The 18,999-nt window shown below is 40.1% G+C and overlaps 1 protein-coding gene across 7 annotated transcripts in view; it reads right to left on the reverse strand.

Annotated features, from left to right (window-relative positions):
- The window catches only part of ELMO1 (engulfment and cell motility 1), a 547,361-nt gene that overhangs the window by 474,767 nt on the left and 53,595 nt on the right, over positions 1-18,999 (reverse strand). For 3 of the 7 annotated variants that reach the window (XM_067746732.1, XM_067746731.1, XM_067746735.1), the window contains exon 2: positions 12,758-12,845. The exons of the other annotated variants lie outside the window; for them this stretch is intronic. The gene's annotated coding sequence lies outside the window, so the exon portion shown is untranslated. The remainder of the gene's footprint in view (positions 1-12,757; positions 12,846-18,999) is intronic. 7 annotated transcript variants of the gene reach the window in all.

An 18,999-nucleotide genomic window follows, 5' to 3' on the forward strand; every position in this document is an offset into this window, starting at 1 on the left:
GAAAATTGAAATCATATCAAGCATCTTTTCTGATCACAATGCTCTGAGATTAGAAATGAATTACAGGGAAAAAAACGTAAAAAACACAAACACATGGAGGCTAAACAATACGTTACTAAATAACCAAGAGATCACTGAAGCAATCAAAGAGGAAATCAAAAAATACCTAGAGACAAATGACAATGAAAACGCGATGATCCAAAACCTAATGGACGCAGCAAAAGCAGTTCTAAGAGGGTTGTTTACAGCTATACAAGCATAACTCAAGAAAGAAGAAAAATCTCAAATAAACAATTTAAACTTACACCTAAAGGAACTAGAGAAAGAAGAACAAACAAAACCCAAAGTTAGCAGAAGGAAAGAAATCATAAAGATCAGAGCAAAAATAAATGAAATAGAAACAAAGAAAACAATAGCAAAGATCAATAAAAGTAAAAGCTGGTTCTTTGAGAAGATAGACAAAATTGATAAACCATTAGCCACACTCATCAAGAAAAAGAGGGAGAGGACTCAAATCAGTAAAATTAGAAATGAAAAAGGAGAAGTTACAACAGACACCGCAGAAATACAAAGCATCCTAAGAGACTACTACAAGCAACTCTATGCCAAGAAAATGGACAACCTGGAAGAAATGGACAAATTCTTAGAAAGGTTTAAACTTCCAACACTGAACCAGGAAGAAACAGAAAATATGAACAGACCAATCACAAGCAATGAAATTGAAACTGTGATTAAAAATCTTCCAAGAAACAAAAGTCCAGGACCGGATGGCTTCACAGGTGAATTCTATCAAACATTTAGAGAAGAGCTAACACCCATCCTTCTCAAACTCTTCCAAAAAATTTCAGAGGAAGGAACACTCCCAAACTCATTCTATGAGGCCACCATCACCCTGATACCAAAACCAAACAAAGATACTACAAAAAGAGAAAATTACAGACCAATATCACTGATGAATATAGATGTAAAAATCCTCAACAAAATACTAGCAAACAGAATCCAACAACACATTAAAAGGATCAAACACCATGATCAGTGGGATTTATCCCAGGGATGCAAGGATTCTTCAATACACGCAAATCAATCCATGTGATACACCATATTAACAAACGGAAGAATAAAAACCATATGATCATCTCAACAGATGCAGAAAAAGCTTTTGACAAAATTCAACACCCGTTTATGATAAAAACTCTCCAGAAAGTGGGCATACAGGGAACCTACCTCAACATAATAAAGGCCATATACGACAAATCCACAGCAAACATCATTCTCAATGGTGAAAAACTGAAAGCATTTCCTCTAAGATCAGGAACGAGACAAGGATGTCCACTCTCACCACTATTATTCTACATAGTTTTGGAAGTCCTAGCCACGGCAATTAAAGAAGAAAAAGAAATCAAAGGAATACAAATTGGAAAAGAAAAAGTAAAATTGTCACTGTTTGCAGATGACAGGATACTATACATAGAGAATCCTAAAAATGCAACCAGAAAACTACTAGAGCTAATCAATGAATTTGGTAAAGTTGCAGGATACAAAATTAATGCACAGATATCTCTTGTATTGCTATACACTAATAATGAAATATATGATAGAGAAATTAAGAAAACACTCCCATTTACCACTGCAACAAAAAGAATAAAATACCTAGGAATAAACCTACCTAGGGAGACAAAAGACCTGTATGCAGAAAACTCTAAGACACTGATGAAAGAAATTAAAGATAATACCAACAGATGGAGAGATATACCATATTCTAGGACTGGAAGAATCAACATTGTGAAAATGACTCTACTACCCAAAGCAATCTACAGATTCAATGCAATCCCTATAAATTTACCAATGGCATTTTTTACGGAACTAGAACAAAAAGTCTTAAAATTTCTATGGAGACAAAAACGACCCTGAATAGCCAAAGGAGTCTTGAGGGAAAAAAACGGAGCTGGAGGAATCAGACTCCCTGACTTCAGACTATACTACAAAGCTACAGTAATCAAGACAATATGGTACTGGCACAAAAACAGAAATATAGATCAATGGAACAGGATAGAAAGCTCAGAGATAAACCCACGCACCTATGGTCAACTAATCTATGACAAAGGAGGCAAGGATATACAATGGAGAAAAGTCTCTTCAATAAGTGGTGCTGGGAAAATTGGACAGCTACATGTAAAAGAATGAAATTAGAACACTCCTTAACACCATACACAAAAATAAACTCAAAGTGAATTCGAGACCTAAATGTAAGACTGGACACTATAAAACTCCTAGAGGAAAACATAGGAAGAACACTCTTTGACATAAATCACAGCAAGATCTTTTTTGATCCATCTCCTAGAGTAATGGAAATAAAAACAAAAATAAACAAATGGGACCTAATGAAACTTCAAAGCTTTTGCACAGAAAAGGAAACCATAAACAAGACGAAAAGACAACCCTCAGAATGGGAGAAAATATTTGCAAACAAATCAATGGACAAAGGATTAATCTCCAAAATATATAAACAGCTCATGCAGCTCAATATTAAAAAAAAAGAAACAACCCAATCCAAAAATGGGCAGATGACCTAAATAGACATTTTTCCCAAGAAGCGATACAGATGGCCAAGAAGCACATGGAAAGCTGCTCAACATCACTAATTATTAGAGAAATTGAAATCAAAACTACAATGATGTATCACCTCACACCAGTTGGAATGGGCATCATCAGAAAATCTACAAACAACAAATGCTGGAGAGGGTGTTGAGAAAAGGGAACCCTCTTGCACTGTTGGCGGGAATGTAAATTGATACAGCCACTATGGAGAAAAGTATGGAGGGTCCTTAAAAAACTAAAAATAGAGTTACCATATGTTCCAGCAATCCAACTACTCAGCATATACCCAGACAAAACCATAATTCAAAAAGACACATGCACCCCAATGTTCATTGCAGCACTATTTACAATAGCCAGGTCATGGAAGCAACCTAAATGCCCATCGATAGACGAATGGATAAAGAAGATGTGGTATATATATACAATGGAGTATTACTCAGCCATGAAAAGGAACGAAATTGAGTCATTTTATGAGACGTGGATGGATCCAGAGACTGTCATACAGAGTCAAGTAAGTCAGAAAGAGAAAAACAAATATCGTATATTAACACGTATATGTGGAACCTAGAAAAATGGTACAGATGAACCGGTTTGCAGGGCAGAAGTTGAGACATAGATGTAAAGAACAAACGTATGGACACCAAGGGGGGAAAACCGCGGGGGGGTGGGGATGGTGGTGTGCTGAATTGGGTGATTGGGATTGACATGTATACACTGATGTGTATAAAATTGATGACTAATAAGAACCTGCTGTATAAAAAAATAAATTAAATTAAATTAAAAAATTAAAAAAAAAACTAATACTAAACTTTCTTTGGGTTATCTGTATGGAAATATGTTAATATAAATGTTTCAGACATTACATGAGATTCCTAAAAATCTTATATGTTCTGGTATAATGTTATAAGTCATAATTCTAGTAATTACTTTAAAATGTATATTTCAGAAATAACTAAATTTTCTTGTCAATTGTATTATTATGAACTTTCATCAAGACTTTAACCGTGGTCATTTTTAAGTCTTTTGTCATTTACAGACAGTTCTGGGTGTACTCTGATGCTTTTGCAAAAATGTTCCTATAAAAGGGTTTCATCTTCAAGGAATTCATGGAAAAGACTCTGACAAGTACAGGTTTCTTGTAACTGACTATACTGCTGAACTGAATGAATAAGCATTTTCAGAACTCTAATGGAAAAGTGCTAACAAAAGATCAAGATGAAAAAAAATTAATTACATGGGACTGTGTGAACCGATGAGGATGATTATATTTTTTGTGACTTTCTGTATGAATAAAAAAAAAAATGTTAAATTTTGGTATTTATTTACCTAGCAACTTCACTTATGTGAAAGGCCAAAGTTTAGCATAATAACAAAAGAATGATGCATTCCTTTACTAATTAATAAACATTGGAAGTACCTTTAAACTTTCCTGTATATATTTAACTTAGCTATGTGTTAAGAAACTATGCATAACACAGAAGAATCTATAATCTGGTAAAGAATAAATAGTTTCTTTCCTAAAGAAGTAAGGAGCATATTTTCTACTGCTGTAGACTTTAAAACTTTCAGATTTGAACAGGACAGAATGACTGCTGTTTCTTCCTGATTCTCTTAATCAGTGGCATGTTCCTTATTCCTTGCCTGAAATTTCCTCCTCTCATGCACCTCCTGCATCATTCCCTTGATGAGTTGATGGCTTGTCATGTGATTATTTAGCTAGTCCGGGGGATGATGGGCTGGGGGTGGGGTTCATACAGAGAGAAATGAGAAAGCAGTTGAGATGTAGGCTCAGAAATACCTTTTTTCCATGTCCCTGTTACTAAAACTAATAAAAAGTAACTGTCAAAAGTAAAATCCTGAAATGACTTAAGTCGCTACAAATACTTGCTAGTAATTGCCCTTTAGTCATTCTCTTGACCTTTTGTATTGAGTATAGGATGAACATTGGCTCTTCTCAGTTTCAGTTAAAAAAAAAAAAAAAAAACAACAAAGCAATGAGCTTCTAGTTTCAAAAATCTCTGATTAATCACAAATAAACTAGTCCTGATCCCTAATTTTAAAAATAAGAAAACTACCCAGAGAAGTTAAATGACAGAGGCAAGAAACATATCTTCATATGTTTAAGACCATAACTTCTGAGGTCAGAGGGCCTAGGTTGGAATCCTGACTGTGTCACTAACTAGCCAGGTGACTGGCCAAATACCTTCCCTTAAGCTCTCCAGGCCTCAGTTACTCGTCTGTAAAACGGGAATAATACTGCTACCTCATAAGGTTACTATGATGATTAAATGATGCCAAGTGCTCCCATGAGAACCTGGCACACAATAAATGTTCCATAAATGTTTATTATCTTTATTTCCTAAGGTCATAAAGCCTGGTAGTTCCAAAACAGAATTTTCTATAGATTTCTCTTTCTATCCATCCAACCCTAACCTACACATCTCATTTTTAAAGTTATAGCAGCTTAATAATTAACATTTTTTATAACTTTGAATTGTACTAATATACTTTTCTCTCCTCCCCAGGGCTAACTGGAACATATGCAAGTGCATTTCAAACTAATAAAAATGCAGTAATTCAATAAATAATTGTCCGTCTACTTTCTGTCAATCCCTTCAGTCTAGTTTACACATTTAATGGGTGTTTTCAGCTGTGTTTCTAGATAAATCCTTCACTCATTAAGGGATCTGGCAGTTGGCGCTTCTCTCCATCACTCGTTTTGTCATAATTATCTTTCTTTTCAACCTGGCATAGAGCAGAAGGAAGCTTGAGATTATCATGAGACATCTCCCCAGTCAGACAGGCTTTTATGATGGCAAATGAAGCTAGAAGCCCATCCTGAGGTTTGTAAAGATCTGCTAGTCTTCCACCCAGACTCTCAGTGCTGAGAAATAGTCACAGTACGCTGTAACATCTCTAGGAAAAGATCACCCCAAATATCATCACCTCAAATCCCGCCTCATCATCCGCTTTGCAAGTCAGCATTTCATATGACAGCAGGAGAGTCAGGTGTAAAACAGAAGATGGCGCTAGGGGAGGTCTGTTCTGGCAAAAGCACGCTTATTTACCCTAAAGCCAAAAGCAAATCATGTAACTAAGCCAATATGCAAAGTGGTCGTTTAATAAATATACATTTTGTGGCAAATGCCTCTGCTGAGTATTTTGCTTCATTTATTTTATTACAAGAAGTCTAAGGCTTATTTGCTCATGGTGCTATTTTAATTTAAGCAATGCTTTTTTTAAAAAAACAACTTTACACAGTATCATAAATGCTTAATGGCTATGCAAACAATTTTTACTCACTTTAAGCCGAGGCAACTACCAATAGAAGCTCAAAATGTAAGTAGAATCAATGCATAATCCCCAGTTCTCTCCTTTCCCTGCTGCCTTAGGAGGCCCACTCCGAGCTCAGCAAAGGTTCATGTTTAAGGCGCTAACAAAGCAGGAGCATCCAATCAATGAGAAAATAAAACATAATTTGTTACCTAATAGTTCTAAACAGAAAGCTGAAGTCTACATCATGGGAAAATATGCACTGTGTTGGATTTCCTGACACTATGATTTATTTTTCGTTTCAATTATAGCTGGGGTATGGGTGCCACGTATGAAGTTCCCAAAGAGCTCATATGGCCCTGGCCCAGCTTCAGCCTGCTTTTCCCAAGAGCTGTAGTTTATACCCTAAGATCACATTTAAAATATTTAACACAGACACAGGGTGCACAGTGACCAATCAGAATGGACTCTGGCCATGAGGGACCAGTATACCAGTGAGTCCTGGCTGAAGGCCAGTGCCTTGAACACCCAAGCAGTCCAGGAAGGAAGAAGGAGGAGGTGGCTGCTGAAGCTTTGCTGTTGTTGTACAACCATTTGTATCTAACTGTATAGGCATCTAGCTCCCATTTCTCCACGTTGCCCAAAAACTTAATAATAAATTTTTGAAAGTCTTGCAAAAGCCCAATATACTATATATCCAGGGCATCATTATCACTTGCCAGATAAAAAGAACATTACTTAATTGTTTAAAAAAAAATCTAGAAGCTTTACATAGTAATTTTTGGTTCTTTGTTCCTATCTCCCTGATGCCTCTAACAGTTTCTCTCCTTGGAAGCAAAGCAGTACTCAAAAGCACATATAATCACACCTTAACAGGTTACCATTTCCCTGCTAAAAACTTGGTAACTGAAAAAGAAGGAAAATCTTTCTGTTTTTATGAACCAGTAACCAGATATCAAATTTTTCCTAATCAGAAAGGACCAGTTCATGCAGCCCAAGAGGGAAAGGCTGAATCAGCTCAGCAAAGTTTAGGATTACACCTTTGAACAGAGACCTGGCCTTATAACCACTGTTTTTTAAACATTTTTGTTTATCCAAGATAAAAAAGTTGCAAAAAATCCGTGAGCCTTTAATTCACAGCATCCCTTAATTATCCATTAGCTAAAACTCTCCATATCCATAGGATGTGGCAGGTCTTAAAGTTTCAAGAAAGGGAAGCTGCCAGGCCATGTGTCTGTCTTTGGGTCAGCAAACTTAGGTCACTAGAAACAGATCTTAGTTCAGGGATGAGTCACCTCTGTGGCCTCACACAGTTATGCAAATGAGGGATGAAACACTAGTACCTCCCCAGGAAAGGGAGGGCCATGACCTTCTGTGACCTGAAAGGGTTACCCCTCCAACAATCCTCGGTAGGCAGAGCAATTCAAAGGGGAGAAGATGGGTAAATTTGCATAAGGATAGGGGAGTTGCCAGTAGAAAAGGGACCCAGAACCCTTCCTTTTGACATTCAACTTATTAGACTCTCAGATGGGTAGGGACTGTCCTGAGCAAAAGGAAACCTAGAGTTTGAAGGGATTAATTAATAGCCCACCAAAGTGGTATTAAAATTACTTTAAACTGAAAACATCAAAACAATCAACAGCTACAGAAAAAAAATTATCTAAACTCAGAGCAGAGCCTCCTCATAATACAGTTGACCCTGACCTCCCCTTCAGAGGGAAGAGTGACCCTTACCACCAGAAAGTATGAATTCTGCTTCCATTAACATCAAGGAGTCCAACAGAACTTTCCATACTTTCCCACTGAAGCTCTAAGCCCCCTACTCTTTTTTCTTAAATTGGTGTATAGATCTTTACCTCTGAATATTTGACAAATTACTCCTTACTGAGTACTACTGCCAAGCACAGGTAAATAAGGTTTCTCTTTCCTCCTTTTAATCTGGCTATTGTCAGTTAATGGGCAAGCCCCAGACCAACCTAAGTGGGTAGAGGAAAAGTTTTCCGCCCAGCAGGTCCCAAAGACAGAAGGAAAAGTCAGAAGTAAAACCCAAGTTCAAAAACAGGATCTGGAGAGTTTGTCCACAATCCAGTCATGCTGGCTGAGGGAGCCTGTACCCGGGCAGCAGCTGAGCTCAGATGTGTACATATAAGAACTGCGACATTAGAAGTCTACACTGGGGGGCTTCCCTGGTGGCGCGGGGTTGAGAGTCCACCTGCCGATGCAGGGGACACGGGTTCGTGCCCCGGTCCGGGAAGATCCCACATGCCGCGGAGCGGCTGGGCCCCTGAGCCATGGCTGCTGAGGCTGTGCATCCGGAGCGTGTGCTCCGCAACGGGAGAGGCCACAACAGTGAGAGGCCCGCGTACCGCAAAAAAAAAAAAAAAAAAAAAGAATGTTGCAGCCATCAAGTCATCAGCCACTACAGCGGACCCCAACAGTGCACCCTGAGAGGGCTCAGGACAGGAAAGAACAGGATGCTGGCTCCAGATATCTAAGGTGCATATCAAAGGAATGATTTCAGTGAGCCCAGACTCTTCCATCTTCCCATACACAGAAGAGTGCTGAATTCATTAACTTGAGATGTCTGGTTTTCTTTAATTAACAGTAATCTTTTGATGTTCTGACTCCCTGGTTTTTGTTGCAAAAACTCTTATATATCCTGGCTCCTCTCTTTCCTCTTCAGACCAGCCCCTCAGCGCTATCTGAGAGGCTGCCTCTTGGGCTTGAGTCCTCAGAAAGTCCACCGAGTAAAACATAATTCTCAATTTTAGGTTGTGCATTTTTTTTCAGTCAACACACCCAACTTCAAAATTAGATATTCTCTACAATTAAAACCTATAGAACTGGTTGTAATTTTCTTTCATAGAATCAGTCAAAACATGTGACAATATACTTATTTGTGTGCTTATTCATTCATGTCCCTTCTTCCAACAGACAGTAAACTCTATGCAGGCAGGGGACATGGTGGTTTTGTTTACCACTGATAGCTATCCCCCAATATAACACCCAGCCCCATAGGAGAGGATCAAGAAATAATTGCTGAATGCTACTGCAGTTAGGTATTTTAATCTCCACATTACCTGTGATAGGATAACTATATGACCCAGTCTACTCAACACAGTCTTTGTTTGCACCTGTTGAACTAGGATAACGATTGATAAATTCTCACCTTCGTTCAGGGCTTTATGATGAGTAATATAGTCACTCTACCTATAAGGAAGCTGAGATTTGGAGAGATCAAATAAGGAGTCAATTCTCCTTATTCATGGTAGTAATGCTCTATAAAGTCTTCATGAACACTAAATTAGCAAATGCTGAACCACTGTTCCAAGGGGAAATGCAGAATTACGTTCCCTCGAGCTAGTGACTGGCCACAATACTTCCTTCAGCCAATCAATAAATAACTTGGTTTCATGTGTGTTTCTGTTTAAAGACACCTCATTTAATATATATTGTTGATTCATTAACACTGAACTCATGGCAACAACACAGTCACTCATGCAGGTACAAAGATAATTAGCATACATATTTTCTCTTTAAGGCATAGCATAGGCTTCCTGCACTTGGGAACACAGAGAACTCTCTATCACTGTGCTTTGGGCTAATTTTAAACAGTGAAATTACAAACAAAAAGCATAAAAATGTGGAAAACATGGCATTAAATAGACTATGAAAAAAGGACATCTGTTTACAGTACAAGAGCTGAAAAAAGAAGGCAGAGTGCCTTATTTGACTTCAACTGGGGACTTGTTCACTGGGTAACTCCAAATGTTCACTGCTCTGTTCATGTCTGTGAATGACTACAAAAGCACTGATTTGAGGTTACTACTCTCAAGTAGGCAAATTCACAACTATGGAAGCCCCCAATAATGAGGATGGACTGTAGCTTGTATAAGGTTATACAGATACGTTAGAGTGAGGACAGACCCCAGAAAAAATGTCCAACTTCACAGCTTACATCCATTCATTAGATCAGTATCACCAAGAAAAGAACTGCTCTTTCTAAAGCAGGGTACCATTACTCTAGCTAGATTAGTTATAATTATTAAGACTCCTAGATTGTCAGTTTATCAAAGTTCCACTGGAAAGTACAGAGAGAGGCAAAACTCTTCTTCACAGAATGGATACAAATCTGTAAAACAGTAGTTAGCAATCTATGACTCTACACTACTGCAGAGTTAAACTGCAGGAACTAGCTACTAATAAGTGACAATTCACAAGGGAGTCCCAAGTTACTTGTAATAACAATGGGTGATTTCACAATGGGATGTAGGTCCTAAGATTAAAAAAAACTGTAAATTTGTGGGGCTATAAATATTTTTAAGAGTCAAAAACTTGAATCATCCACAGACTAATGTCCAGGTATATTGACATGTAGACCATGAGAAATCAAGTATCTGTGCCTCTTCCTAGTCCACAGGGGAGGAAAGACTCTTCAACAAGCTTCCAGTACATGATCAGTCTCACTTTTCAGGAAATCCCCTCTACGGTTTCTCACTTCTTAGTACATTTTTATTTACTCTTTTAAAACACATTCAGTGACAAGGGTTGAGATCAGCCTGTAAGTTTATGAACAGTATGAGTAAAAATATCTTCAATTACAGACTAGTTTTCTATTTAAGAATTTAAAAGACTATTTAAGACTATTTACAAATTCAGCATTAGAAAAATACTTCCTACTGGTCCACTTTATGCTAAGTGGCTCTGTTAGCATGTCAAGACTCACACTACTCTATGGATAGAAGGTATAATGTCTGAAATATTTTTAGCTAATTGATATGAATTTAAGGCAATCTCAAAATCACTTGCCTTATACTTAAAAAAGAAGAGCCGGGCTTCCCTGGTGGCGCAGTGGTTGAGAGTCCGCCTGCCAATGCAGGGGACACGGGTTCGTGCCCCGGTCCGGGAAGATCCCACATGCCACGGAGCGGCTGGGCCCGTGAGCCATGGCCGCTGAGCCTGCGCGTCCGGAGCCTGTGCTCCACAACGGGAGAACGGGAGAGGCCACAACAGTGAGAGGCCCGCGTACCGCAAAAAAAAAAAAAAAAAAAGAAGAGCCTTCTTCCTACTATTTAGAGACTACTAGCTTAGAAATGGTTTTGAAGTTTGGGAGAAAATTAAATGTTCTCTCCTAAACTCAATTTAGAGTTCACAATTTGAAATAATTTCAGACTTACATAAAAGTTCCAAAATGATCAAAAAAATAAACAACCCAATTAAACATGGGCAGAAGACTTGATTAGACACTTTTCCAGAGACGGCAGGCAGATGGCCAACAGGCACATGAAAAGATGCTCAACATTGCTAATCATCAGGGAAATGTAACTCAAAACCACAATGAGATATCACTTCACACCTGTCAGATTGCCTATTAGCAAAAAAAAAAAAAGAAAGAAAAAACCACAAATAACAAGTGTTGGTGAGGGTGTGGAGAAAAGGGAACCCTCACACACTGTTGGTGGGAATGTAAACTGCTGCAGCCACTGTGGAGAATAGTATGGAGGTTTCTCAAAAACTAAAACTGCAACTACCATATGACCCAGCAATTCCCCTCCTTGGTATATATTCAAAAAATAAATAAAAACACTAATTTGAAAAGATGCATGTACCCCAACTTTCAAAGCAGCAGCATTATTTACAGTAACCAAGATATGGAAGCAACCTAAGTGTCCATCAACAGATGAATGGATCAAGAAAATGTATTATATATATGTGTGTGTGTGTGTATATATATATATATATATATATGTATATATATACATATATAAAACATATATATACATATATTACTCAGCTATAAAAAAATGAAATTTTGCCATTTGCAACAACCTGGATGGACTTGGAGGGCATTACACTAAGTGAAATAAGTCAGACAAAGACAAACACTACATGATATCACTTATATATGGAATCTAAAATATACAACAAACTAGTGAATATAACAAAAAAGAAGTAGACTCACAGATATAGAGAACAAACTAGTGGTTACCAGTGGGGGTGGGGGGGAGCCATATAAGGGTTGGGGAGTAGAAGGTACAAACTACTGGGTATAAGTTTGGCTACAAGGATGTATTGTGCAACCTGGGGAATATAGCCAATATTTTGTAATAACTATAAATGGAGTATAATCTTAAAAAATTGTGAATCACTGTATTGTACACCTGTAACATATAAAATTGTACATCAAGTATATTTCAATTAAAAAAAGTTCCAAGATGAATATGAAGTATATCCTTCACCCAGATTCCCCAAATACTAACGTTTTATCTCTTTTTTGTATTATTACTTTTTTCTGAATTGTGAGGTAGCTCAGAGTACACCACCCCAAAGTGCGCCACTCTGTCACAAGGATTGTTTTGACTGAAGGCAATTTCTTAAAAAGCAGACACAGGATGAGCTTTCTGCCCTCTGCTAATCTGCTCAAAAACAGAATAATAACCTTAACACCCGAGTTGAGGTGGCACCAGGTAGACCTGCACAAACGAACCTTATTAAATTGACCCTTACCTTCCATTAGTTTCCACGTACATATACCTTCCCACAGTTTGCCACCCTTGGAAACCTAAAGCCCCTTTCCTTTGTCCTATCACTTTTCTAAAATGTATTGTTCTTTATTAAGATGCTATACAAACCCAAGTCCTAGCCATCCCTTTGAGTCACTCATCACTGAGTTGCTGCTTATGTCAATAAACTTACTTGTTTTTCTCTCATTATTCTGTCTTTTTCAGTCTAATCTGCAGGGCCCCAAGTGGAGAAACTAGGAACATAATGGAAAAAGAATAGTTTTTCCTCCCCTATAACTGTATATGAATAAGTTGTAGACGTGATGCCCTTTTCCCCTAAATACTTCAACATGTATTTCTGAAGATCAAGAACATTCACTTACAGGGAATTCCCTGGTGGTCCAGTGGTTAGGACTCCGAGCTTTTACTGCCAAGATTACGTGTTCAATCCTTGGTCAGGAAACTAAGATCCTGCGAGTTGTGCAGCGCAGCAAAAAAAAAAAAAAAAAAAAAAAAAAAGTTCACTTACATAAACAAAGCACAATTATCAAAGTCAGGAAATTAAAACTGATACAACAGTAGTATATGATTTCCTATTCAAATTTCACTAATTGGCCCAATTATTTCCTTTATTGTACAAAAACAAAGAATTTGCTTCCCTGGTCTGGGAGCCAACCCAGTATTGCGTACAGAATTGAGTTATCTGGGACTTCCCTGGTGGCGCAGTGGTTAAGAATCCGCCTGCCAGCCAACACAGGGGACATGGGTTCGATCCCTGGTCTGGGAAGATCTCACATGCAGTGGAGCAATTAAGTCCTTGTGCCACAACTACTGATCCTGCACTCTAGAGCCCGTGAGCCACAACTACTGAGCCCACGTGCCACAACTACTGAAAGCCCACGTGCCTAGAGCCCAGGCTCCGGAACAAGAAAAGCCACCACAATGAGAAGCCCACACAGTGCAACGAAGAGCAGCCCCTGCTCACCGCAACTAGAGAAAGCCTGCATGCAGCAATGAAGACCCAACGCAGCCAAAAAAATAGATTAATTTAAAAAAGAAAAACAATTTAAAAAACAAAGAATGCAGGTTTCCTTTTCTTTGGAAGCCTATTGAATGTTGGGCTTGTTATGAGCAGACTATTGGGGAGGAAGAGAGGAATAAGGAAAGAGGAATCAAGGTTTGGATAACAGGCATAAGGTAGCAGGGCAGATTATTCCTCTCTAGGGAGCCTCACTGAGGAGGAAGGGGTTGCAGAAGAGAATGGCAGGTTTCCTGATATGTCTCCCAATAGTCTAACGCTGGTCTCCCAGGCCCTGAACTCAATGCCTTCACACACAGCCTCTCACTGAACCATCATGTTACAGACTGAATGTCTGCATCTCCAAATTCCCTCTGTTGAAACCTAATCCCAGTGTGATGGTATTGAAGGTAGGGTTTGGGGAGGTGATTAGCTCCTGAAGGTGAATCCCTCATGAATGAGATTGGTGCCCTTTCGAAAGAGACCACAGGTGAGGACACAGCAAGAAGATGAACTTACTGTCCTGACAATTCACATGCACGTTTGTCTGTTAAAGGCCCTGGAACAGTCCTTCAGTAAAGCAGTCTTTTAACTTTGTTTTTCCCAGTGTCTCTCAAATTTGACTGTGGAACCCTTTAAACAAAACATCTGTTAATGATCTGTGGAACACACTTTAGGAAACATCTTAGATGTTTGTGTGGAATGAGTCATGACGAATTAAAGCCTCAAAGGAGGGTGAAATTGTCAGCACCCAGGAATGGACGGTCTGATGTGGAGTCATGGGTCTCTCCTTGAGCAAATACCCATAAGAAACTGAAAACAAAAGACAAATGATCATAAATTGCAATTTTTTTAAAGTGTTGTGATAAACAATCCTGACTTTTGTTCTGCAATCTGTGCAGCTGATTTTCTGTAATATAATAAAATAGTTCATGTGCCACCACATTTTGCAAAATGACATTTCAGCCTTCTGGGAAGTTGACTTTGGGGAAAAGAATATCATAATTTGGGGCAAGACATGTTGTGACTGGGGAAACCAAATGTCATCCTGGCTCCCCACCAACATCGGGTTATTGCGTAGAACTAAACAGAAGTTGGAGAAGGGAGCCTTGGACTTCTCCCCCCTCACTCCGGCCCCACCCTCCAGCCATCAGAAATCTATTCTGTACATGACGTGGTACTGTATTTACACAAGAGACCACACAAAATACAGCTGCCACCTGCTCAACGCAAAATACATTCTGAATTACAACAAAAACTTTGGAAAAGGATAACTTTAAGTAGCACACAAAACAATCCAACACATAGTATGGCTTCTAAAAATAAAACCATGTAATTTACATATTTTTGAAGCAGGATTTGCTCAAATAGTTCCCTGCACACAGGGAACCATAGGCCATTTAAATACTGAAAGGTTTGAGTTTTTCAGGTTTCCTCTTTTGAGCAAAGTAGACTTTCTTTTTTTAAAACTTTTAATTCAAGAAAGAAATTACAATGCAACACCAAAGCAGTACTTTCCACAGCAGCAAATTAGAGAGGGCTAATTTGTGGACACAGCCGTGCCCTGTTATCTATACCTTGTCACTTTAATTTAGCACAACCAAAACCTCACCATTTCTTTCATTTTTACTTCTCTACATAGCAGAATTTTAGCCTTCATGCTGGGTTTCAAAGAGTCCAAAATAAAACCAGCCCACATTAAGCAAAACAGCCATGTAAGACCTTTCCTTCATGTTTGGAGAGAAAGACTTTCAAAGTTCAGGAGGAGGATTTTTTTTAAAGGCACTGAGTAGTCTTGGTAATGCTTTTTAAAGTCTATTTTAAAACACTGAGATTTATTTTCCACCACTGCGTTGACATGAATGTGGACAGTCAAGTGTATTGCCTCAAACAGAAGCAGAGAAGTTGTTACTTGAAATCTGTATACTTTAATCCATTGTTAAAACATCTCGGCTATGCAAGAATCTCTGAGTCACAAATTATCAAAGTTAAAAGATAACACCGTCCATCCTGCATTAACAGGCAAGAATGACAGCTTGGGCGAAGGGCTAGTCTCCAGAACCTGCTCTTACAGTAGCGAATCCAGCCATCCCTCAACCATAGGAATAGACTGTCAAGTTGTACTAGATCCAAATGCTTCCACCTCCACCTACGGGCATGCATAAAGCATGAAGCACGGGTGTCCCCAGGATCCTTTATTAACTCTCTGGCACATGCAACCCTCAGTAGGGAGAGCTGCTCTCTGAAACAGAAATTAATCATTGCAAACAGAAATACATGTTTTCCACAGCCTCACAGGCGTCACCCAGCTTCCAAAATCTCATCGCCTTCCTTCCCCATACCACCCACCTTTCTCATCTCTTGAAATTCAGAGCACATTCCGCACCACTTTCATCCCCCAAGGAGCAAAGCCTTAAGTATCTATCACCTGTGCTCTCATTCCGCCAATCATTTGGCTAGAATTCTTAGTAAAAGCGGATGGCCGTGCATCGGCTATCACAGTGCCAAGTTGCAAAAGAGCACCACAGACATGGAAACGTAGACGCTTTTGAAACTCAAATGGTATTTGGAATTCAGAGCTAGCGCCCCACCAGAAATCTGTACTTTGCAGCTGTCACTGGGAGTAAAAAGTCTGCCTTTTGACTGAGCAGGGACCCAAAGCCCATGACAGGGAGCGTTTCCTTACACAGCTGTCAGCCTCCAGCCACTTGGCCACTTGGAGGAATGGGATCAGTTTCACATCTGTTTCACATCCAGTTCCCACCCCTCTCTCCAAGGGGGATGCCTGGCAGAGCTGGAGAGGGCAGAACTATTTCCATCAAATAGGAAATCGGACTGACAGAGGCACAGCTTAGTAGGAGACCCCAAGGGACACATTTCTTGTTATTGCCTGCCTTTCCCCGCCACCCCAGCCCCTACTCCCAGATGCAAGGAGGACTAGAGACAGAACGCAAGTGAAAGTTATACGTCCCTAAGCAGACCACAGGCCCTACCTGCTCTGAATGCCATCTTTCAGGTGATTCTACTTCTAATCCTTTTCACTGGTCCGCAGAGGTTGGTACTCATCACAGCGCCTGACCCAGTAAAGAAATCAAACAGATGGCAAAGACTAGTGCCAAAATTCACATGGGGCTTTTGGTTTTGTTTTGTTTACAAGTGGATACCAAGTCTCTGTTCCTTGAGCCTTGCAGGTGCTCACCACTCCACCCTCTAAGCTAGTGTTTCTGTCCACCAGGTGCTAAGGGCCACGAGCTCTTCATGAGGCAGCACTTTTAGATGAGAGGATGGTCCGACATCTGCCACAGAGCACAGATGGCCAAGCCAGGACTCAAGAGCTGACCCAGTGAGCGTGTAGCAACTACATGGGGTTGCTAGACACCCCAACTGAACACGTGGTTCAACGTCCACAGTGTAGAAATGCAAATCAGGCATGTTCTGGAAAAGGAGTAGTTATTTATAAAGGCATCTGTATGAAAGGCTTTATCATGGTATGGGCAAAGGGGTAAACAAAATATAAAATTACACTAAATTGAGGACTCTGAAGTTAGACCAGTGTGGGCCAGTCCATATATGTATGTGTGTTTCCTTTGTAAAAATCAAAACAACCTTCTAACCTTCCTTTGAAGAATACAGGGTTCATGTCTGAGGGCTCCCATGGTCTTCATCACTCACAGAAGGACCCAGACCCTCTCGGCTGGTCTCTAACCAATGAGCCATACAGAACCATTGCTTCTGGGCCGCAGGCAGACTTAACCTGCATGCCAGGTTTCGGGTTTCCAGCACCTCTTCAAAAACAGATTCTAGCACTCAGCAGCCTCAAGGTTGAGGCAACTGGCGTTAACACTCACCAGGAAACAAACGGCTTTTACATAAGGAGCCATTTGGGACCACAGGTTCCAGGGCTAAGTAGCCCGGGGCCTTCAAGTACCTGGAGGAGATATGGCTACCTATGGGAAAAAGAACAGCAAACCCTCCAGCGGAGGGGGGATTGAAGGGGCAGGGTTGGGAGGGGTGGGGTCTCACCCCTGAGACAGCACTACTCAGTTGTAGAAAGTGAACTGTCATCTCCACCCACATCCAACAGCCCTGCATGGACTTTGCACCAAGGAACCGAATTCCTTTGGTTCATAGCAGGGGAGGGCACGCTGGCCTCAACAGGGAATAAATATCCATTTGGGCTAAATCTTTAAAAGAAAGCCTGCAACCCAGGGAAGTCAGAGGATAATATGATATTCCAAGCAGGTAAGCCTCTTTACAAAAAAAAAAAAAAAAAGTCTTTCCTTCCTTTTACATGGCTGCAGACTTAAAAAAATAAATAAAAACAGGAAGAGGGAAGTTGCTACTCTAGAGTGCAGTCTCTCTCTAACACAGTTCTCATGTGGCCAGTAGCAGCAAGAAGGATCTCTAAGGAACCTGAATGAAGAGAGTATATGTCCCTGAGAGTGAACGTAGGAAATCAACCCAGAAGGAGGCAACACAGAATCACACACAAGCAAAGACATTCAGGGGTCCGCAGCCTGGCTGAGGCTATCACCGTATCTAGAGAAAGAACACACGCGGAGAGGTGGCCAACCATGAAAGCAGACAAAAACTGAAGCTTGGGAGGCCACCGCAGCTCTGCCCAAGGGAGGGCGAGCCCCACCCCAGACTCACGCCTCCACGTAGCATGCCAAGTGTGAGGCTCACGTGCAGAATGCAGAAATCAGGCTGCCCTGGCCGGTTGCCTCTGGATGCTCTGATCACACTGGTCAGCTCCTCTCACTGTGATTCCTTATTTACCAAGCAGTCTCCTGATTGCCACCTGGCTTCCCCCTTGAAGGCTGCAACAGGGAGGAAATCCGCTAGTCAAAGAGTGCCAATGGCCTTGAGTATGTTTTCTCACACTAAATCATCAAATTGGCATCTTGCTCCCCAGTCCCCAGAAACCTGCTAATTGCACTTGCCCCTGGGAGGTCGCTCTGCTCTCCCAGAGCTGACAGTCTTTGTCTTCAGAGTCTGTTTTCACTTGCTGAGAGCTGCTGAGATGCAGGCTTGCTCTTGGCTATGACCCTGGGCTTCACCATGTCTCCACCCCTAAATCTTCTCAAGGAACACCAAGGCCCCTCTTCTGCACATTTCCCTCAGCATATAATGCAGATCGAATCTCATCAAGACAACTTGTCCATGAGAAAAAGTCCAAGTTGGTTTCTTAACTTTTTTCTTTAAAAAAAATTTTTTTTAATTTTCAAGCAATCTCAAATTCACCAAAAAATATTGTAAGTCATGTAGAAAAACCTTTCTCTCTTTCTGAAACACTTGAAAGTAACTTGTCAAACAGAAGCCCCATCACTCAGTGATACTTTAGTGAGCATTTCCTACAACAATGACATTCTCCCCCATAGCCACAACACAAGCATCAAAATCAGGAAATTAACATTGAATACATGTTGCATTTGCTCCTGGACCCCATTCAAATTATACCAAATGTCCCACGGATGTACTTTATAGCAAAAGGATCAGAATCACACAGTGCTTTTAGTTGTTAGGTCTCCTTAGCCTCCTTTATTCTAAAACACTTTCCTCAGTCTTTCCCTGATTTTTCTGACCTTGACAGTTTTTAAGGCTGTT

The sequence above is a fragment of the Pseudorca crassidens genome, chromosome 8 (assembly GCF_039906515.1).
Source record: "Pseudorca crassidens isolate mPseCra1 chromosome 8, mPseCra1.hap1, whole genome shotgun sequence".
Lineage (NCBI taxonomy): Eukaryota > Metazoa > Chordata > Mammalia > Artiodactyla > Delphinidae > Pseudorca > Pseudorca crassidens.